General features: G+C 41.0%; 1 long non-coding RNA gene across 1 annotated transcript; it reads left to right on the top strand.

Annotated features, from left to right (window-relative positions):
• Window positions 1–17,073: 17,073 nt before the first annotated feature.
• On the top strand, window positions 17,074–24,034 carry LOC139449484 (uncharacterized). The gene is made up of 3 exons (XR_011652181.1): window positions 17,074–17,163; window positions 18,599–18,625; window positions 23,715–24,034. It is a non-coding gene; the product is annotated as an uncharacterized lncRNA (long non-coding RNA).
• The last annotated feature ends 713 nt before the right edge of the window (window positions 24,035–24,747 follow it).

Here is a 24,747-nt window from a genome sequence, read left to right as displayed (position 1 = left end):
GGGATAGTAAGATGAAGTGGGATATTGAGAAGGGTGAACAGGGACGGTGAGAAGGATGAACAGGTATAGTAAGAAGATTACGTGGGATCGTGAGAGAGATGGACAGGGATAGTAAGAAAATGAAGTGGGAGAGTGAGAATATATATATATATAATTTTAAGACTGCATGTGGTATTACAGTCTTGTAAGTAAATATATTTTGTAAATGTAAGTAACAAATTCTTTTGGGCTGGATATAATAACTACAGACTTTGAGTTTGGGTTCAATCTTCAATTCTTAAGATCGTTTCTTTTACGCGCTCATCCATGATTTGAGCAGAGAGATGAGAATGACATGATATAGTTGGCCAAATTACTACAGACAAGTACAAATTCAAGTATACGTAGTTGATGTTGACCAACTCTACATATTCCCCCGTGACGATGTCGGGTTTAAGACGGTCCACAAAAACACTATGGTTATTGTAAGAGGCGGCTGACTCAATGGATTGGGTTGTCAGTCTTGGTGTATTAAGTCATCGGCGTGCAATGTTGCTCAATATACCAATTAGTGGTGTGTCCACATCTTCCTTCGTTCCCCAGCTTGAAGAGTTCCCTCTGTCGACATCGCCGAACAACAATACCTGTCCTGCTACAGACCAGAGCTGATGTTCACCTTGAGGGGCTGTGGACCACTAACAGGGATGGAAGAATATCCCCCCTCTGCGCAGACGGTGACGAAGACAAGATCCTGATCTTTTCCACTGATGAGCAGCTGAGGTGTCTTGCAATTATCCAGCCAATCTCGTCGACACCCAGACCTGCGACCCTTAAACCCGAATCAGCGCCCTTCCGCATCGCCCTCCCATTCATAGGAAAAGCCTCCCACATCATCAGCCGCCTCCTCAAACAGCAAGCCAACATCGACACCCACTTCACCAGCTCCAACTCCCTCAACACCCTGCTAAGAGCCAACGGCAGGAACACATCTAAACCCAAAGAGCCTAAAGGTGTAGTCTATAAAATTGACTGCACTTACTTACTTACTTTGGAGATTTAACGTGCGCTTTCCGACCGATGCGTATTTCGCACACGGGCCCGGCCAGGCCATTTAATGTGTTTCCGAAAGGGGCGAAGGTGGTCTGTGCAACCCAAGAGGGGGGTTTTAGGGGTTGCTTATATAGAATTTGGGAATTTTGAGATTTGGAATAGATGCCGATGGGATTGGGGAGGAGAACTAAGGGAGCTGGGTATGGTGGATGTTTGTTTGTTTATGTGATTTTGATTTGGTAGGTTATTGTGTTTTTAGATGCGTTTTATTAGTTCCGTTTTTATTAAGAATACGCCTAAGGCCTTGAAATTTTCTAGTTTATTTTGTGGGTTTAGTATTTCTTCTAGAGTTAGAGCCTTGTTTAGATTAAGGGTGGTTTGTAATGCGGTTCGATGTGTTAGGTAGTGTGTGCAGTGGATGAGTGCGTGTTCTGGGGTTTCTGGTTGTTTGCAGTGTGGGCAGTTACCTGTAGTGTGTTTTTTAAATTTTTTTAGGTGGTTATTTAGGTTGGTGTGTCCTGTTTGGAGTTTAGTGATTACTCTGTCGATTTTTTTGGATGGATGGAGAATTTTTGGTTTGGTTAGTGGTTTGCTGAGCACTTTTTTGATTTGGCTATTTGAGTTTAGATATAGGTTATGCCATTTTTTTGTGATTTTTTGCTTGTTTACACTTTTAATTTCTGATTTTGAGATGGGTAAGTTTAAGCTTATTTCTGGGATTTTGAGGGATAGTTTAGCTGCTTTATCGGCGTTTTCATTACCGTATATTCCTACGTGGGCGGGTATCCACAAGAAGGTTATTTGTTTGCCTGCCTTAGTTAGGTCGTTGGAGCTTTTAAGTATTTGATTTATTAATTTAGGTCGGTTTTTGGTATTTTTGTTTTGGAGGGCTTGCAGTCCACTTAGGGAGTCGGTAAGTATTAGGATTTTTTTGTGTTTTTTGGATTCTTGATTATGGAGGGCTGAGGCCATGCCCATTAGTTCTGCCGTGAATATTGATTGGTTGTTTGGGAGTCGGAAGGATTGTGTGGTTTTAGTTGGTTGTGTGGTATGGACTCCGAAACCTGTGTGTTTGGAGGTCGGATTTGAGGATCCGTCCGTGTAAATGTGACACCAATTTGGCCAATTTTCGTGTATGTATGCTAGTGTGGTAGTTTTAGCTATGTTTGGGTCGGTTTGTTTATTTATTTGGCTAGCTAGTGTTGTGTCTATTTTGGGTATTTTAAGTTTAGGGGTGAAGATATTTGATTGTTTGCAGTTTTGTTTAAGATTTTTAATTTGGTGTTCATTTAGGTAGTTTGTTATTCTTTGGGATATTGGGGTAAGTAAGGGGTGTTTACGAGCTAGAGCTTGGTTTTTGGGGCTGATGTTTTGGTTTATTAAGTTTTGGATGAGAGGGTTTGATTGGGACGCGGCCCAGAAATTTAAGCTTAGCTGTTCCCTGCGTAGACTTAGTGGCATTTCTCCTGTTAAGGCCTGAAGTGAGGTGTAGGAGGTGCCATGTTGGGTGCGTGTAATTAGTTTGAGAGCCTGATATTGTATTGAGTCAAGTTTTTTAGATAGAGAGTTGTTTAGGGTGTTGTATATGGCGCAGCCGTAGTCTAGTTTTGATCTAATTAGTGATATGTAGAGATTGACTGCATACTTACTTACTTATATTGGAGATTTAACGTGCGCTTTCCGACTGCAAGCGTATGTCGCACACGGGCCCGGCCAGGCCATTTAATGTGTTTCCAAAAAGGGGAAAAGTGAGTTTGTGCAACCCAGGAGGGGGCTTTAGGGGTTACTTATATAGTAATTTTGAAATTTTGAGATTTGGAAAGAATGCCAAGAGTGGGTGGGGGACGAACTAAGGGAGCTGTGTGTGTTGGGTGGTTATCAAATAAGGTAGTTTTGGTTTTAATATTTTATTTGGGGTTTAAATGCGACTATTTAGTCCTGTTTTTATTAGGTATATGCCTAAGGCTTTGAATTTTTCTAATTTATTTTGTGGGTTTAGGATTGATTCTAGTGTAAGTCCGGTTTTAAGATTTAGGGTGGTCTGTAGTGTTGTTCGGTGTGTTTGGTAGTGTGTGCAGTGAAGGAGTACGTGTTCTGGTGTTTCTTGTTGTTTGCAATGTGGGCAGTTTCCTGTTGTGTGTAGTTTAGCTATTTTACGGTGATTATTTAGTTTGGTGTGGCCTGTTTGTAGTTTGGTAATTATTCTGTCGATTTGTTTGGATGGGTGTAGTATTTTGGGTTTATTTAAGGGTTTTTTGAGTACTTTCCTGATTTGGCTATTTGAGTTTTGGTATATATTTTGCCATTTTTTGTTAATTTTTTGTTTAGTGACACTTTTGATTTCTGATTTTGAGCTGGGTAAGTTTAAGCTTATTTCTGGGAGTTTAAGGGATAATTTTGCTGCTTTATCTGCCTTTTCATTTCCAAAGATTCCTACGTGGGCGGGGATCCAAATGAACTCTATTTGTTTACCTACCTTAGTTAAGTTGTTTGAGCTATTGAGTATTTGATTTATTAGTTTGGGGCGGTTTTTAGTGTTTTTATTTTTGAGGGCTTGTAGTCCACTGAGAGAGTCGGTTAGGATGAGGATTTTTTGGTGTTTTTTAGATTGCTGATTGTGTAGTGCTGAGGCCATGCCCATTAGTTCGGCCGTGAATATGGATTGGTTGTTTGGGAGTCGGTAAGATTGTGTGTCTTTGGTTGGTTGTGCGATGTGGACTCCGAAACCTGTGTGTTTTGAGATCGGATCTGAGGATCCGTCTGTGTATATGTGACACCAATTTGGCCAATGTTCATGTATGTATGCTAGTGTGGTGGTTTTAGCGATGTTAGGATCGGTCTGTTTATTTAGTGTATCGGCTAGTGTTGTGTCTATTTTTGGTATTTTAAGTTTTGGAGTGAAGATATTGGATGATTTATTGTTTTGTTTAAGATTATTTATTTTGTGTTCGTTTAGGTAATTGGTTATTCTTTGGGAAATTGGAGTAAGTAGTGGATGTTTCCGGGCTAGGGCTTGGTTTCTAGGGCTAATATTTTGTTTTATTAAGTTTTCGATTAGTGGGTTTGATTGGGACGCGGCCCAGAAGTTTAGGGTAAGTTGTTCCCTACGTAGTTTAAGTGGCATTTCTCCTGTTAAGGCCTGGAGTGAGGTGGAAGAGGTGCCATGTTGAGTTCGTGTGATTAGTTTTAGGGCCTGATACTGGATTGAGTCTAGTTTTTTAATGAGAGAGTTGTTTAAGGTGTCGTAAATGGCACTGCCATAGTCTAGTTTGGACCTAATTAGTGATATATAGAGTGAGAGGAGGGTGTTTTTAGAGGCCCCCCAGTTGGAGCCGGTTAGGCATCTTAACGTGTTTAGGTCTTTGCTGCATCTGGTTACAAGGTTTTTAATGTGAGCATCCCAGGTGAGATGTTCATCGAAGATTAATCCTAAGAATTTGGTTTGTTTTTGGAATTTGATTGGTTTGTTGTTTAGTTGGAGGTTTAGGGTGGCGGGTTGCATATTTTTGTGTTTAAATACCATTCCTGTGGTTTTTTCTGAGTTTAGGGAGAAGCCCCATTTGTCAGCCCATTTTTGTATTTTATTTAGAGATTTTTGTAGTAAGTTTTGGGCCATTTTAATGCTTTTAGTGCGGATCCAGAGGGCTCCATCATCCGCGAATTTTGATGTGTTTACTTTGGGGGATAGTCCCTCGAATAAATCGTTAATCATAATATTGAAGAGTGTTGGGCTTAGGATGCTGCCCTGGGGAGTGCCATTTTCTAGGGGACATTGGTCCGATAGCGTTTGGTCTATGCCCACGGTGATTTTGCGGTTTGTTAGGAAACTTTGGATGTAGTTAATTATTTGACCTTTAAGTCCTATCTTTTGTAGTTTTTGTATTAGTCCGTTATGCCAAACCATGTCGAATGCTTTGGAGAAGTCTAGAAAGATGCCTGTAGTATATTGTTTGTTAAGTTGGCCTGTTTTAATGTCCTGCTCTAGTCGGGCGAGGTTATCTAAGGTTGAGCGTCCAGGAGTGAAACCGCTTTGGTCTGGATTTATTATGTTGTTTTGTTCTAAGTAGTGTTGTAACCTGTTTTTGGCCATTGATTCCATTACTTTGCATAAGTTCGAAGTTAGGGAGATTGGTCTGTATGAATTAGCCTGGTCAGCTGGTTTATTGGGTTTGGGGATTGGTATGACCAGGGCTTGTTTCCAAGGTGATGGGACCTGTCCGTTTAGATATATGAGGTTATAGAGTTTCAGAAGAGTTTGGAGTAGTTTGGGTGGTAGTTGTTTAATTATCTGGTATGAAGTAAGGTCTAAGCCTGGGGCTGTGCCCTTTTTCCTATTTTGTAGGACGTGGAGTAGTTCTTCCATTGTGAAATGGAGATTAATTTCTAGGTTATTATCTTTTGGCTCTTTGGTAAATTTGGTTTCTGCTTTTAGTTGTTCCTGGAATTTTTGGTTGAAGTTGCTATTGCTACTGACGGCCGAGAAGTGATTTGCTAGGTTATTAGCTTTTTCAGTGGGGTTTGTTGAATTGTTTACGTTGGGAGTTTTTTTATGACGTTTAATGCCCCTAATGGCGTGGATTTTGCGCCAAACTGTTCTGGCGTCTGTATGATGGTTAATTTCTTCGCAAAATTTTTTCCAGTCTCTTGTTTTAGCTGTTTTAACTAAGCTTTGTACTTTGTGATTTAGTTCATGTGCTATCTTTAGGTGTTTGGAGTCACGTTTGGCTTTATTGAATGCGGATTTGCGTTTACGCCTCGTTTGTTCTATCTCCTCGTTCCACCAAGGAACCGAGGGTTTGCCTATGCTGGTTGTTTTGAAAGGAATGGAGTTTTTAGCTGCGTTTATTATATAGTCAGTGAGGTTTTTACAGTAGATTTCGGGGTCGTTACTTTCTAGGTCAGCTAGGTTAGCCTGGTTGCAAATGTCCTGAAATTTGTCCCAGTCGGCTTTGTTGTAGTGGAATTTAGGTTCCTGGTTTGGGGCTGGTGATGGGATGTTTACGTCTCCTATAGTTATATTTATGGGGAAGTGGTCACTACCTAGTGGTACCCCGTGTACTTCCCATTGAATACTTTGGGCTAAATCTGGGGTGCATATGGTTAAGTCGATAGCCGACATTTTGTGGTGTATTTTGTCGTATCTAGTAGGTTGGTTGTTATTTAGTAGTATTAGGTCATTTTGTTCTATCCATTCTGAGATGAGTTTTCCGTGTTTATCTATTTTATCTTCTATACCCCAGGTAGGGTGGTGGGCATTAAAGTCTCCTAGGAAGATTGTAGATTTATTGCCTATTTGGAGGAGGGTGTTTAAATCCTCAGGTTTGACCTGTTTTTCTACCCAGTGGTATATATTTATGATATTAATTTTTTGGTTGTTATTTGTTATTTGGATACCGTTTGCTTCTAAGTTCGGTGTGTTTATTTTTAGTTCTTTGTAGCTTAAATCTTCCCTGACGTATATGATTAGGCCGCCTCCGGCTCTACCTGGGTTTGTTTTGGCTCGGTCAGTTCTTATTGAGTTATAGTTTGGTAGGGTGAATTTAGATCTGGTAGAGAATTTAGTTTCCTGTATACAGACTATGTGTGGACCTTTGTCTCGTTTGAATTTGGCTTTTAATTCCTGGCCGTGGGAGGCTAATCCGTTGGCGTTCCACTGAAATATATTTAGTCCTTCCATTTTGGGGGATGAGAGGTTATTAGTTTGTTTTGAGTTTTAGGTTTTGTTTAATTGGTAGCTTCCCTAAGTTGAGAGAGAAATAACTCAAAGGAGAGAGTTGTGAGTTTTAGTTTTTGTGCTACTGAGTGAAAAGCTTTAATACTAGCATTTGGTGAGTTTTGCTTATGCATGTAGGCTAGGAGTAGTGTGAGGTTATTAAGAGTTTTAGTGCTGGTTAATTGAGGATTTTTGCGCCTGAAGTTTTTGTTGGTTTTAGGGGCTGAGAAAGTGATTTCATTTATTTCCTCGGTGGAAGAATACTCGTCTTCGTCGGTTAGGTTGGTTTTTATTGTTTGAGTTTTCATTGGGGAGGCTTGTGGAGGTGTTTGTGGTGTGGGGTGTTGAGTTTGTGCTTGCGTGTTGGGTGTAGCTGTGGTTTCCTCAGTGTTTGAGTTTTTTTGTTGTGGTTGCTTGTGGGGAAGTGTTGTTGCCTTGTGGGCTGTAGAGTGTCTGGCTGAGGGTCGTAGTGTGTCTGTGGTTTTGCTGATTGACTGCAACTGTGGACAGTCTTAAGTAGGTGAAACATCCCGCCCAATCAACACCAGAATCAAAGAGCATAAAACCTCCACCATCAAATCCGACAGCAAATCAGCCATCTCGGACCATATAAGCAACTGTCCCAATCACATCATCAACTGGGACAACGTCCAAATCCTCGCCAACAACCTCCATGATTTCACTGAAAGAAAACTAACAGAAGCAGTACACATTCGCCGCCACAAGCCATCAATCAACAGAGATCAAGGCTATTTCGTCCCACCCGCCTAATATGAACTCATCAAACAATAATCACTTATCCTGTTTATTGGCTTCATGACCCTATTGGCTTCCAGCTATGTGTTTTCTGTCCATCGTGTTGTGACAGCACCATCCCTTTGTTGTCACACCTACCAATGTTATCCGACTCATGTATACTATTGTTGTTACTGTTAATCCTCCACCTACTATATATATTCTGCACTATGTCCCTCATTCAGTTGCAGTTTGTACCCCAAGCGAGCAACACCTCCCAAGCCAGCACTGAGCATTGCCTGATAGCCAGCCAAGGAGAACTCCAACATCGACAATCAGTTGCAGTTTGTACTCCCAGCGAGCAACACTTCCCAAGCCAGCACAGAGCATTGCCTGATAGCCAGCCAAGGAAACTTCACCATCGGTAATTATCATCACGTTATCCTTTCATCCTTACTCACATACTCTTATCACTCTCACCAAATTAATCACAAAACCCCTAAATCCTTAAAAAAAACAACAACAACACTCAAACACACCCTTTAGTCTCAAACCAACACCTTACCCTCCCCCATCTCCTTAACACAGCACGCTCTCATTTCTATTCACTACCCACGCCCACCACTCAAACGCACCCTTTGACCCAACTCCTAAAAACCCAAAACACCTAATCCCCCCTTCACAACGCACGCTTTTTCCTACTCACCACCCACGCCCACCACTCACCTATCACTCCACTCCTTCGACTTAATATTTCCTAATCCCAGTTTCCACTAACCCCAGCCTTCCAGCAAAAAAATAAATCTCTAGGGTTCAGGCACCACACATCACAACTCACCCAAAACATGACAGACACACGCATCATCTCACACGCAGACACCCCAGATCCTGATTTACCCACACCCGCGGAAGCGCACAACACCTCCGGGAGGACAGTCGAAAACATTGTTCCGGACGAGTATGGCTCAGACATGGAACATACCACCCCCACCAAACCAGCCAACTCGCCTCCACAATACACAAACCCAAAAAAACGTAAGCTCGACTCATCCACTCCACCACCTTCTCCCACACCCTCCCCGGCTTCCTTCATCACCACCTTCGCACTATACTTCTTCGCCGCAGGCTCAGCATCAATCCTAACTAAACAACTCTCACCAGACAGGATAGGTTTATGGTTTAAACGCGAAAAAATCCATTACAGCAACATCAAAAAAGCAAATAAAGGTTACCAAATAATATTCCCAAATCAAGATTCATTCAATGCAGCTAAAAAAATAGTACAAATTTTTCACGTAACCGTAACAAAACAAATTCCAAATTGGCAGCAATTCACCCGAGGGGTAATAAGAGTAAACCCTAGAGAAACAGCCGAAGACCTAGAACTCTACACCCAAGAAGCAAACACAAATCAATACCCTCAACCCCAAATAACAAGCACCCGCAGGATAACAACAAACAGAAACGGCAAAACGGTCCCTACATCAATCGTTATTGTAAACTTCAAAAAAAATGCTAAATTTCCTGAAGCCCCTAATCACATCTCTTTCGGTGCCCACACTAAACTAGAAGTTAAACCATACATCAAACAGGTCAAACAATGTTCTAACTGCCTTAGATATAACCACACGGCCACCCAATGTACATTCAAAAAAACTAAATGTAAAAAATGCGCCCAAACCGATTGCCCAGGTACATGCTCTCCCTGGTGCATCCATTGCAAATGCATAAAACATACATCACTCTCAAACCAGTGTCCGCACAGACATGCCCTAACACAACAGGCCAACAAACACATAAACATAGATTCGGCCAAAATCCAAACAAGAAAATATGCACCACCTACATCCAAACCTCTCCTCCCCACACCACACTCAACCACCACACACAAACTCTCGGATTCAATCTGGGGCAACCACATAGAAACCGCACCCACCACTTCCACACATCACCTCTCACAGCCACCTACCAACTCCCCCATAACATCAACACCCGCATGCAAAGCAAACAGCAAAACCACAGGCACACAACGACCCTCAGCCAGACACTCTACAGCCCACAAGGCAACAACACTTCCCCACAAGCAACCACAACAAAAAAACTCAAACACTGAGGAAACCACAGCTACACCCAACACGCAAGCACAAACTCAACACCCCACACCACAAACACCTCCACAGGCCTCCCCAATGAAAACTCAAACAATAAAAACCAACCTAACCGACGAAGACGAGTATTCTTCCACCGAGGAAATAAATGAAATCACTTTCTCAGCCCCTAAAACCAACAAAAACTTCAGGCGCAAAAATCCTCAATTAACCAGCACTAAAACTCTTAATAACCTCACACTACTCCTAGCCTACATGCATAAGCAAAACTCACCAAATGCTAGTATTAAAGCTTTTCACTCAGTAGCACAAACACTAAAACTCACAACTCTCTCCTTTGAGTTATTTCTCTCCCAACTTAGGGAAGCTACCAATTAAACAAAACCTAAAACTCAAAACAAACTAATAACCTCTCATCCCCCAAAATGGAAGGACTAAATATATTTCAGTGGAACGCCAACGGATTAGCCTCCCACGGCCAGGAATTAAAAGCCAAATTCAAACGAGACAAAGGTCCACACATAGTCTGTATACAGGAAACTAAATTCTCTACCAGATCTAAATTCACCCTACCAAACTATAACTCAATAAGAACTGACCGAGCCAAAACAAACCCAGGTAGAGCCGGAGGCGGCCTAATCATATACGTCAGGGAAGATTTAAGCTACAAAGAACTAAAAATAAACACACCGAACCTAGAAGCAAACGGTATCCAAATAACAAATAACAACCAAAAAATTAATATCATAAATATATACCACTGGGTAGAAAAACAGGTCAAACCTGAGGATTTAAACACCCTCCTCCAAATAGGCAATAAATCTACAATCTTCCTAGGAGACTTTAATGCCCACCACCCTACCTGGGGTATAGAAGATAAAATAGATAAACACGGAAAACTCATCTCAGAATGGATAGAACAAAATGACCTAATACTACTAAATAACAACCAACCTACTAGATACGACAAAATACACCACAAAATGTCGGCTATCGACTTAACCATATGCACCCCAGATTTAGCCCAAAGTATTCAATGGGAAGTACACGGGGTACCACTAGGTAGTGACCACTTCCCCATAAATATAACTATAGGAGACGTAAACATCCCATCACCAGCCCCAAACCAGGAACCTAAATTCCACTACAACAAAGCCGACTGGGACAAATTTCAGGACATTTGCAACCAGGCTAACCTAGCTGACCTAGAAAGTAACGACCCCGAAATCTACTGTAAAAACCTCACTGACTATATAATAAACGCAGCTAAAAACTCCATTCCTTTCAAAACAACCAGCATAGGCAAACCCTCGGTTCCTTGGTGGAACGAGGAGATAGAACAAACGAGGCGTAAACGCAAATCCGCATTCAATAAAGCCAAACGTGACTTCAAACACCTAAAGATAGCACATGAACTAAATCACAAAGTACAAAGCTTAGTTAAAACAGCTAAAACAAGAGACTGGAAAAAATTTTGCGAAGAAATTAACCATCATACAGACGCCAGAACAGTTTGGCGCAAAATCCACGCCATTAGGGGCATTAAACGTCATAAAAAAACTCCCAACGTAAACAATTCAACAAACCCCACTGAAAAAGCTAATAACCTTGCAAATCACTTCTCGGCCGTCAGTAGCAATAGCAACTTCAACCAAAAATTCCAGGAACAACTAAAAGCAGAAACCAAATTTACCAAAGAGCCAAAAGATAATAACCTAGAAATTAATCTCCATTTCACAATGGAAGAACTACTCCACGTCCTACAAAATAGGAAAAAGGGCACAGCCCCAGGCTTAGACCTTACTTCATACCAGATAATTAAACAACTACCACCCAAACTACTCCAAACTCTCCTGAAACTCTATAACCTCATATATCTAAACGGACAGGTCCCTTCACCTTGGAAACAAGCCCTGGTCATACCAATCCCCAAACCCAATAAACCAGCTGACCAGGCTAATTCATACAGACCAATCTCCCTAACTTCTAACTTATGCAAAGTAATGGAATCAATGGCCAAAAACAGGTTACAACACTACTTAGAACAAAACAACATAATAAATCCAGACCAAAGCGGTTTCACTCCTGGACGCTCAACCTTAGATAACCTCGCCCGACTAGAGCAGGACATTAAAACAGGCCAACTTAACAAACAATATACTACAGGCATCTTTCTAGACTTCTCCAAAGCATTCGACATGGTTTGGCATAACGGGCTAATACAAAAACTACAAAAAATAGGACTTAAAGGTCAAATAATTAACTACATCCAAAGTTTCCTAACAAACCGCAAAATCACCGTGGGCATAGACCAAACGCTATCGGACCAATGTCCCCTAGAAAATGGCACTCCCCAGGGCAGCATCCTAAGCCCAACACTCTTCAATATTATGATTAACGATTTATTCGAGGGACTATCCCCCAAAGTAAACACATCAAAATTCGCGGATGATGGAGCCCTCTGGATCCGCACTAAAAGCATTAAAATGGCCCAAAACTTACTACAAAAATCTCTAAATAAAATACAAAAATGGGCTGACAAATGGGGCTTCTCCCTAAACTCAGAAAAAACCACAGGAATAGTATTTAAACACAAAAATATGCAACCCGCCACCCTAAACCTCCAACTAAACAACAAACCAATCAAATTCCAAAAACAAACCAAATTCTTAGGATTAATCTTCGATGAACATCTCACCTGGGATGCTCACATTAAAAACCTTGTAACCAGATGCAGCAAAGACCTAAACACGTTAAGATGCCTAACCGGCTCCAACTGGGGGGCCTCTAAAAACACCCTCCTCTCACTCTATATATCACTAATTAGGTCCAAACTAGACTACGGCAGTGCCATTTACGACACCTTAAACAACTCTCTCATTAAAAAACTAGACTCAATCCAGTATCAGGCCCTAAAACTAATCACACGAACTCAACATGGCACCTCTTCCACCTCACTCCAGGCCTTAACAGGAGAAATGCCACTTAAACTACGTAGGGAACAACTTACCCTAAACTTCTGGGCCGCGTCCCAATCAAACCCACTAATCGAAAACTTAATAAAACAAAATATTAGCCCTAGAAACCAAGCCCTAGCCCGGAAACATCCACTACTTACTCCAATTTCCCAAAGAATAACCAATTACCTAAACGAACACAAAATAAATAATCTTAAACAAAACAATAAATCATCCAATATCTTCACTCCAAAACTTAAAATACCAAAAATAGACACAACACTAGCCGATACACTAAATAAACAGACCGATCCTAACATCGCTAAAACCACCACACTAGCATACATACATGAACATTGGCCAAATTGGTGTCACATATACACAGACGGATCCTCAGATCCGATCTCAAAACACACAGGTTTCGGAGTCCACATCGCACAACCAACCAAAGACACACAATCTTACCGACTACCAAACAACCAATCCATATTCACGGCCGAACTAATGGGCATGGCCTCAGCACTACACAATCAGCAATCTAAAAAACACCAAAAAATCCTCATCCTAACCGACTCTCTCAGTGGACTACAAGCCCTCAAAAATAAAAACACTAAAAACCGCCCCAAACTAATAAATCAAATACTCAATAGCTCAAACAACTTAACTAAGGTAGGTAAACAAATAGAGTTCATTTGGATCCCCGCCCACGTAGGAATCTTTGGAAATGAAAAGGCAGATAAAGCAGCAAAATTATCCCTTAAACTCCCAGAAATAAGCTTAAACTTACCCAGCTCAAAATCAGAAATCAATAGTGTCACTAAACAAAAAATTAACAAAAAATGGCAAAATATATACCAAAACTCAAATAGCCAAATCAGGAAAGTACTCAAAAAACCCCTAAATAAACCCAAAATACTACACCCATCCAAAAAAATCGACAGAATAATTACCAAACTACAAACAGGCCACACCAAACTAAATAATCACCGTAAAATAGCTAAACTACACACAACAGGAAACTGCCCACATTGCAAACAACAAGAAACACCAGAACACGTACTCATTCACTGCACACACTACCAAACACACCGAACAACACTACAGACCACCCTAAATCTTAAAACCGGACTTACACTAGAATCAATCCTAAATCCACAAAATAAATTAGAAAAATTCAAAGCCTTAGGCATATACCTAATAAAAACAGGACTAATTAGTCGCATTTAAACCCCAAATAAAATATTAAAACCAAAACTACCTTATTTGATAACCACCCAACACACACAGCTCCCTTAGTTCGTCCCCCACCCACTCTTGGCATTCTTTCCAAATCTCAAAATTTCAAAATTACTATATAAGTAACCCCTAAAGCCCCCTCCTGGGTTGCACAAACTCACTTTTCCCCTTTTTTGAAACACATTAAATGGCCTGGCCGGGCCCGTGTGCGACATACGCTTGCAGTCGGAAAGCGCACGTTAAATCTCCAATATAAGTAAGTAAGTAACCCTCATTCATATTAAGACAGGACAACTAAATAAACAATATACCAGAGGCATCTTCTTAGACTTCTCTAAAGCTTTCGACATGGTATGGCACGATGGGCTAATACAAAAACTTAAAAAAATAGGACTCAAAGGTCAGATAATAAACTACATCCAGGACTTCTTAAACAATCGTAAAATAACCGTGGGTATAGACCAAACTCTATCGGACCAATGTCCCCTAGAAAATGGCACTCCACAGGGCAGTATCCTCAGCCCCACCCTCTTCAATATAATGATAAACGATCTATTCGATGGTCTATCCCCTAAAGTAAACACATCAAAATTCGCGGATGATGGAGCCATCTGGATCCGCACTAAAAGCATGAAAATGGCCAAAAATCTACTCCAAAAATCTCTTAATAAAATACAACAATGGGCTGACAAATGGGGCTTCTCCCTTAACTCAGAAAAAACAACAGGAATAGTATTCAAACATAAAAACATGAAACCCGCCTCCCCAATCCTCCAGCTAAACAATCAAACAATCAAATTTCAAAAACAAACCAAATTCTTAGGACTTTTTTTCGATGAACATCTCACCTGGGATGCTCACATCCAAAACCTAACAACTAAATGCAGTAAAGACCTAAACACCCTAAGATGCCTAACTGGCTCTAACTGGGGAGCCTCCAAAGATACTCTCCTCTCTCTCTCTACATATCCCTAATTAAATCAAAACTAGACTACGGCTGCGCCATATACAACACCCTAAACAACTCTCTATCTAAAAAACTTGACTCAATACAATATCAGGCTCTCAAACTCATTACACGCACCCAACATGGCACCTCCTACACCTCACTTCAGGCCTTAACAGGAGAAATGCCACTAAGTCTACGCAGGGAACAGCTAAGCTTAAATTTCTGGGCCGCGTCCCAATCAAACCCTCTCATCCAAAACTTAATAAACCAAAACATCAGCCCCAAAAACCAAGCTCTAGCTCGTAAACACCCCTTACTTACCCCAGTATCCCAAAGAATAACAAACTACCTAAATGAACACCAAATTAAAAATCTTAAACAAAACTGCAAACAATCAAATATCTTCACCCCTAAACTTAAAATACCCAAAATAGACACAACACTAGCTAGCCAAATAAATAAACAAACCGACCCAAACATAGCTAAAACTACCACACTAGCATACATACACAAAAATTGGCCAAATTGGTGTCACATTTACACGGACGGATCCTCAGATCCGACCTCCAAACACACGGGTTTCGGAGTCCATACCACACAACCAACTAAAACCACACAATCCTTCCGACTCCCAAATAACCAATCAATATTCACGGCAGAACTAATGGGCATGGCCTCAGCCCTCCACAATCAAGAATCCAAAAACCACCAAAAAATCCTAATACTTACTGACTCCCTAAGTGGACTACAAGCCCTCCAAAACAAAAATACCAAAAACCGACCTAAATTAATAAATCAAATACTTAAAAGTTCCAACGACCTAACAAAAGCAGGCAAACAAATAACCTTCTTGTGGATACCCGCCCACGTAGGAATATACGGTAATGAAAACGCCGATAAAGCAGCTAAACTATCCTTCAAAATCCCAGAAATAAGCTTAAACTTACCCATCTCAAAATCAGAAATTAAAAGTGTAAACAAACAAAAAATCACCAAAAAATGGCATAACCTATATCTAAACTCAAATAGCCAAATCAAAAGAGTTCTCAGCAAACCACTAACCAAACCAAAAATTCTCCATCCATCAAAAAAAATCGACAGAGTAATCACTAAACTCCAAACAGGACACACCAACCTAAATAACCACCTAATTTTTTTTAAAAAACACACTACAGGTAACTGCCCACACTGCAAACAACCAGAAACCCCAGAACACACACTCATCCACTGCACACACTACCTAACACATCGAACCGCATTACAAACCACCCTCAATCTAAACAAGGCTCTCACTCTAGAAGCAATACTAAACCCACAAAATAAACTAGAAAACTTCAAGGCCTTAGGCGTATTCTTAATAAAAACGGAACTAATAAAACGCATCTAAAACCATAATAACCTACCAAATCAAAATCACATAAACAAACAATCATCCACCATACCCAGCTCCCTTAGTTCTCCTCCCCAACCCCATCGGCATCTATTCCAAATCTCAAAATTCCCAAATTCTATATAAGCAACCCCTAAAGCCCCCTCTTGGGTTGCACAGACCACCCTCGCCCCTTTCGGAAACACATTAAATGGCCTGGCCGGGCCCGTGTGCGAAATACGCATCAGTCGGAAAGCGCACGTTAAATCTCCAAAGTAAGTAAGTAAGTAAGTAACCTCATTCAGTCTTGCTCGACAACGGTATAAGGATCTATACCGAAACGTCGCTTTTCACAGTATTAAAGAAGTTGTTATCCAAAAAAATTGTCTCTATCTTGTCTTTCAGAAGTTTATCAGTCTACATGGATGGTACGTTTTCCTGCTGTCCTCATCTCAGAGTGCATAATACATGTACATCTATCCTGTAAATTCCTCAAATTTTTGTTTTCTGGTCTGTTCCACTTAAATGAAAGGTAAACAGGTAACTATTGCTTGACTAACCAACCTTGACTAATCCTGGTAGAAGCTGTCTGACAAATGGGATGTCTGACAATTTGGGAGGTTACCTATACAGACAGAGGGAGTATTGCCCGGCCCTCGGTATCATTAAACCATCAAGCCTGACACAGGACTGAAGGTATGATAATATTCAAGTTATGATCTCGATGAAATATTTCCGGGTGTGAAATTAGCACGACAATGGCAGCACATAGTCGGGTTGTTAGAAATAGTTCCGTGTGCTCCGGAAGCAATAGCAGTTGAATGCATTCACAAAACTCAGCGTGTCACCCTGATGACTTGTGTTTGAGCGATTCACACGGTAATCGCTATCAAGGAAATAAACCTGTCCACATTGAGTTGTATGGATAATTTATTCATTTCCACATCAAATCAAGTAGCATTCGTTTCTACATGTTCTGTTGTGAGCTGCTGTGCATTTCAGAATGACGCATGAGTGAATATTACTACCCATTTATACAATTGGCTTGGCCAAGATGAGTGGCTGTTGTAAGTATGTTATTTACTGTTAACGAAATGCCAAAGAATGTTTGGTAATTGAACTCTGTGTGTAGGGGTTTATATTTGGGTGGTGTCATGGGGAGAGTTTAGTTTCGTCATAACCGGTTCTTCGGTTGGCTCGCTTTTTTTGCGATATATTAAAGTTGTCTATGTATATAGGTTCATTATTTACATGCAGCCGCCATATAGCTAAAATATTGCTGGCTACGACGTTGAACAACAAACAAACATTCTTTGTCCTATCTGAATAAGGTGGTTCCCGGTATTATTTGTGACACTGAGAAAATTAGAATCATGGTTCCCTGTTGAAATAGTCTTATTTGCTTACATAATATGTACAAAAAGTAATTAATTCGGGTTTCGACGTTGTAACCGAAATAATTAATATGCAATGACCTGATTATGCCAACTAAAACCAGCTGCATGCCATTGCTAAAGTGCTACCTCTAAAGTGTTAACCTCTTCTACACGCAAAATGTCGGTAATCATATTTTCATAAAACACATGTAATGTTTTTTAAAATGTTTTTCGTGAGTTCCGGTAAAAGTATTTTTTGTTCTACTCCTGAAACCGTCATGGTCGTTTAAGGCTGTGCTGAGTTGCGTCCCTTGGGCGTGCCAGAAACCTATGACCGCGGGTTTGAATCCCAGATTAGCCTTCAGTATGTTTTTAGGTTTTTCAGCTCAAAACCCAAGCTCGTGGGTTTCACCAAAGTTGTAAACGGCATAAGTGAAATATTGCACAAAGAGTCGTTAAACCGAGTTCACTCACTCATCTATTGTTTTCGGAGGCTCATATATTCGTTTGGTGACCGCAGATCATCCGTATTGCTTGTCGCCTCTTATGGTTTTTTTCAAAAACATGAAAATGAACTGTACCTCCGAATCTGATGAAGCAGGTGTTGAAACATGTTATAATAACCTGATCATGACACCCGCGCATATGGGGCTTTACAAACGTTGTAATAACGTGTTTCTTCTCTTTTAAGTATTTGCACAACACAACTTCATACATGGTAATCTGTAATACCTTGTTTTCCGAAAGGCATTTCGTTATTTATGTTGAGCCCGCTACCAGTTCTGCCACAGGAATAGCGAATATCAGACCGAGTAAATAACGTCAGAAATCAATGCATCTGTATACATCGATGAAATGTCAGACTCTTCCCTGAACAGCCCCACATCCACCCTTACCCCCACCCATCATCCCCACTCCCAACCCTACCCCTATCCCTACCCCTACCCCTAACCCCTACCCCTAACCCCTACCCCCACCCCAAACCCCTACCCCCACCCCGGCCTCACCCCTACCCCTGTCCCTACCCCCAACCCCACCCCCAACCCCACCCATCATCACCTGCCCCATCTCCTCCCGCAACCATCATCACCACCATGCTGTGTAACACAATGTGCTTTCATTTCAGCCTGGTGCTGTTTTCAAAAGCCAGAAGGTACGTTTGTTATTATCATTTTGTCTCTGTTATATATATCTATAGACACCAAATGCGTCTAATTTAAGCGTGCATATCTTGTGTTTCAAGTTCTCATTTCACGTATACAAAAAGAATGAACACTGTTAGATCCATTCTGTGTTTTTTTCAAACACAATTGTAAGATTCAATACAGTCAAATGACAAAGGAGATATACTGAATGTAACTCTGTGATCATGGTCTTGTTTTAGAATATTGAGCGAGTGAGTATGGTTCTACGCCGCTTTTAGCAATATTCCAGCAATATCACGGCGGGGGACACCAGAAATTGGCTTCTCACATTGTACCCATGTCGGGAATCGAACCCGGGTCTTCAGCGTGACGAGCGAACGCTTTACCACCAGGCTACCCGACTGCCCCTTTAGTAGAATATTTTGATTGTCAAGAAGTTATCCTTTTGTAGAAGCTTTAAAGTGTGTTGTTGATTAATTCGGATGAAGATTGTAATTCTTATTTATCAAGTTTCTAAATCACATTTCTACTGCTGTTTTTACCCATTGCGTTTACCCATTTGTACACCGAAAGGCATTTCGTTTTGGACTCTGATCTCGCTACCAATTCGAGTACTCAGTATTAAAGGACACGTGGAAATGCTTTCAAACGTTACAAGTTATTATTTAGAGATCGTAATATGTTTTTATACTTGTAAAATGATAATTCATTCAATGATAAATGTATTGTCGAATCTGATCCAATTCATAATGAATCATCTTTACGACCTACGTTTACAACATTGTTTTGGCGTCGTGTTGAATTCCTCCTTTTGATAATGGGACGTACACTGAACAATATTGATGCTTTCCTTTTTAATTCGATAAAACTACGGTTGTCTCCATCCGAAACAACCCCGAACGAAAGTACTTTACCTATAACCACTTTATCAATTACCTGCCAAACAGACTTGACATGGGTTATCAAAGATTCTCCCCAAGTTTTCTCACCTGTACAGTCCACTCAGACTGCAGCACTGCTTCCTACCGCACCGATACTAGCTCAAGTTCCCCCACAATCATCTGAATCATCTCAGGAACAGTCATCATCTGAATCAGTTCCAAAACCCCTACCGAGCGGAATTATATATTCATATATAACTATTTCTCATCTGTTATACAGTTGATTAAATAATCAGTAAAACAGCTGATTAACTAATCAGTAAAAGAGTTGATTAACTAATCAGTAAAAGAGTTGATTAACTAATAAGTAAAACAGTTGATTATCTAAAAAGTAAAACTGTTGATTAACTAATCAGTAAAACTGTTGATTAACTAATCAGTAAAACTGTTGATTAAATAATCAGTAAAACGGCTGAATAACTAATCAGTAAAAGAGTTGATTAACTAATCAGTAAAAGAGTTGATTAACTAATAAGTAAAACAGTTGATTATCTAAAAAGTAAAACAGCTGATTAACTTATCAGTAAAACTGTTGATTAACTAATCAGTAAAACAGCTGAATAACTAATCAGTGAAATAGTTGATTAACTAATCACTGAAACAGTTGAATAACTAATCAGTAAAGCAGCTGATTAACTCATCAGTAAAACAGTTGATCAACTGATCAGTAAAACAGCAGATTAACTAATCAGTAAAACAGTTGATTAACTTATCAGTAAAACAGTTGATTAAATAATCAGTAAAACAGCTGATTAACTAATCAGTAAACCAGTTCATTAACAAATAAGTAAAACAGTTGATTAACTAATCAGTAAACAGCTGATAAACTAATCAGTAAACCAGCTGATTAACTAATCAGTAAAACAGTTGATTAACTAATCAGTTAAACAGCTGATTAACTAATCAGTAAAACAGCTCAATACCTAATCTGTAAAACAGTTGATAAACAAATCAGTAAAAGAGTTGATTGACTAATCACTGAAACCGCTCATTAACTAATCAGTTAAACAGCTGATTAACTAATCAGTAAAACAGCTCATTAACTAATCAGTCAAACAGTTGATTACCTAATCGGTAAAACAGCTTATTAACTAATCAGTGAAACAGTTGATTAACTAATCAGTAAAACAGCTGATTAACTAATCAGTAAAACAGCTCAATACCTAATCTGTAAAACAGTTGATAAACTAATCAGTAAAACAGCTGATTAAGTTATCATTAAAACAGCTGATTAACTTATCACTAAACTAGTTGATTAACTAATCAGTAAAACAGCTGATTAACTAATCACTAAACTAGTTGACTAACTAATCAGTAAAACAGCTGATTAACTAATCAGTAAAACAGCTGATTAACTAATCAGTAAAACAGCCGATTAACTAATCAGTAAAACAGCTGATTAACTAATCAGCTTGTATATTTCTTGTTGGGGCGGTCGGGTAGCCTAGTGGTTAAAGCGCTCACTCGTCACGCCGAAGACCCGGGTTCGATTCCCGACATGGGTACAATGTGTGAAGCCCATTACTGGTGTCCCTCAACACTGATACCCAAGGCAGTCTGTTTTATTTGTTTGTCACGTCATTGTGCCCCACCTCGCTTATTGTGCATCATTGTGCCCTACCTCGCTTATTGTTCGCCATTGTGCCCCACCTCGCTTATTGCGCGTCATTGTGCCCCATCTTGCTTATTGTGCGTCATTGTGCCCCACCTCGCTTATTGTGCATCATTGTGCCCCACCTGGCTTATTGTGCGTCATTATGCCCACCTCGTTTACTGTGCATCATTGTGCCCTACCTCGTTTACTGTGCATCATTGTGCCCCACCTCGCTTATTGTGCATCATTGTGCCCCCACCTCGCTTATTGTGCTCCATTGTGCCCCACCTCGCTTATTGTGCGTCATTGTGCCCCACCTCGCTTATTGGGCGTCATTGTGCCCCACCTCGTTTATTGTGCGTCATTGTGCCCCACCTCGCTTATTGTGCATCATTGTGCCCCACCTCGCTTATTGTGCGTCATTGTGCCCCACCTCGCTTTTTGTGCATCATTGTGCCCCACCTGGCTTATTGTTCGCCATTGTGCCCCACCTCGCTTATTGTGCATCATTATGCCCACCACGTTTACTGTGCATCATTTTGCGCCACCTCGCTTATTGTGCATCATTGTGCCCCACCTCGCTTATTGTTCGCCATTGTGCCCCACCTCGCTTATTGTGCGTCATTATGCCCACCTCGTTTACTGTGCATCATTGTGCCCCACCTCGCTTATTGTGCATCCTTGTGCCCCACCTCGCTTATTGTGCATTCTTGTGTCCCACCTCGCTTATTGTGCATCATTATGCCCCAACTCGTTTATTGTGCATCATTGTGCCCAAACTCGTTTATTGTGCATCATTGTGCCCCACCTCGCTTATTGTATATCATTGTGCCCCAACTCGCTTATTGTGCATCATTATGCCCCACCTCGCTTATTGTGCATCATTGTGCCCCACCTCGCTTATTGTGCATCATTATGCCCCACCTCGTTTACTGTGCATCATTGTGCCCCACCTCGCTTATTGTGCATCATTATGCCCCACCTCGTTTACTGTGCATCATTGTGCCCCACCTCGCTTATTGTGCATCATTGTGCCCCACCTCGCTTATTGTGCATCATTGTGCACCACCTCGTTTACTGTGCATTATTGTGCCCCACCTTGCTTATTGTGCATCATTGTGCCCTACCTCGCTTATTGTGCGTCACTGTGCCCCACCTCGCTTATTGTGCATCATTGTGCCCCACCTCGCTTATTGGGCGTCATTGTGCCCCACCTCGCTTATTGTGCATCATTGTGCCATACCTCGCTTATTGTTCGCCATAGTGCCCCACCTCGCTTATTGTGCATCATTATGCCCACCTCGTTTACTGTATATCATTGTGCCCCACCTCGCTTATTGTGCATCATTGTGCCCCAATTTACTTATTGTTCGCCATTGTGCCCCACCTCGCTTATTGTGCATCATTTTGCCCTACCTCGTTTACTGTGCATCATTGTGCCCCCACCTTGCTTATTGTGCATCACTGTGCCCCCACCTTGCTTATTGTGCATCATTGTGCCCCACCTCGCTTATTGTGCATCATTGTGCCCCACCTCGCTTATTGTGCGTCATTATGCCCCATCTCGCTTAATTTTTCGCCATTGTGCCCCACCTTGCTTATTGTGCGTCATTGAGGCCCGACGGCTTTGATTAGTGTTCATGTAGTGGGATAATATAAGCGGGGTTTCGGACGTGAAAAGTGGAAATGTGCCATATCTCAGTTTTGCTAGAATACTGCGATGGTACCGTACATATGCTGAAACATCCAAACAAATGTAAGTTCTAAACAATCTTATTTTTTAAGTTTATTTCCATTCATTTGACCAGTATCTTTCCAAAGACCACAGGTCCACCTTTAGTGATCAGCAACAATCTATCTATTTTAATACCTCTGAAGACCCGTGAAGATCCGCGGTAGAATAGGTCTTCAGCAACCCATGCTGGCCGTAAGAGGCGACTAAAGGGATCGGGTGGTCAGGTTCGCTGACTTGGTTGACGCATGTCATCGTATCCCAATTGTGCAGATCGATAATCATGTCAATCACTGGATTGTCTGGTCCAGACTCGATTATTCACTGAAGGCGTCATATAGCTGGAATAGTGCTGAGTGCGGCGTTAAAAAACAAACAAACAAACAAAAGATTCCTATTCGGCATTAAGTTGAGATATATCTGGAAGAATAGCCATCTAAGCTTATCCATATCCGTTTTAGTAACAGTTTGCCAGACTGTGTTAATGAGTACAGAGATATGAAGGTCAATTTCATTCAACCCAATTCAACGACTCAGATAACGTCGATTCATTCAACTGGATTCAACGATTACTGCCGCTACTCTGAGACGGAAATTCATCTAATTTAAGTCAGAATCGAGCAGTGTTCCCTTTTCCAGTTTAAAACAAAGGATCGAAAAGTTTTCTTCATAGTCCTGTGTCTCCGTTATGCAGAACCTTCAAGAAAATATCTTAAATGACAATCGATACATAATTTATATATATTTTCTTATTGTTCATCATCTTTAAATTTTTAAAAACACACTTTGATTTCAATACAAGCAATTGGTTAAATTGTGTTTATTTTCAGTTACAAAAAAAAAGAAAGCAAAGAGAGCTTCACCAAAAGAAAGGGTTGCCAGATATCGCCCAGTGTACCCGAAGCCTGAGGGCACCAAGAACGATTATTCAGCTGCTGACGTCGAATTTGTAAATAGAGATCGTCAAACACATGTCAAACAACCCCAGCATGGTGGTGACGTTAATGAAGGTGATTATGACATGTTGTGGAAGTGGAATCCAAAGCGGTATAAGGTGGCGGAGACCCAAGGCGTGTACAGTCATCTGGTGATGACAAGCGGGATGAATGAGTGCCCGGACCCAGACCAGTATGACACGACGAGGCGGGTGTTGGCGGAACTACGGGCTAGGCCTGAGGAAGACTTGTATAATAAGCTGGCCATACCTAATGTGTAGATACCAGCTATGAAAGCTCACCTGGTCATCATCCATCGTCAGTAATCCCCGTGTTTGAATACGTGCGGTTGCTTTGCTATTCTTACGAAACGATTCCGGCGATGGGGAAACCTGCAGGTTCTGATGACATGGGCAGTACTTCTCGTGAACCATGTGCCGCACCCATTGTTCGGTTTCAGACAAGGGTCGAACGCGCACAAACTTCACGAAGGCTTATTAGACACAGGTTCATTATCTGTACAAAACCCAGACACCCGTCACGATTACACCCAATATCGCCCACTGTATTCACATATATACACCTCATAAACACTTACATGAAGTACTGACGATGCTGGTGACATACTTGCACCATAGTCATGGCGCATTTTCCGTAAGGCCCTACAAAGTCGTATGTTTCCAGTATTTTTGTAAACAGAGGAGAGGACGTGATTTTGTTTGTGACAAGCATGCCAATAGTGGGTCAAATAGAACAGTACATGCGTATCTCTAAAACAACATTCTGATTTTTCCAACACTTTATGTCAGTGGTACAATCTGTGAACCTTCACACCATATTTTAGTGAAATGATCATGTACGGCTCAGCACCCATTGTTAATGTATGTTCCACATATACCAAAACCATGCAAACTACGGAGAACAACTC

Source organism: Haliotis cracherodii, unplaced genomic scaffold (genome assembly GCF_022045235.1).
Source record: "Haliotis cracherodii isolate W230 unplaced genomic scaffold, xgHalCrac1.p SCAF_8, whole genome shotgun sequence".
NCBI classification, from domain to species: Eukaryota; Metazoa; Mollusca; class Gastropoda; order Lepetellida; family Haliotidae; genus Haliotis; species Haliotis cracherodii.
The sequence above is the reverse complement of the archived record's forward strand: the minus strand, read 5'-3'. Positions and strand labels throughout refer to the sequence as shown.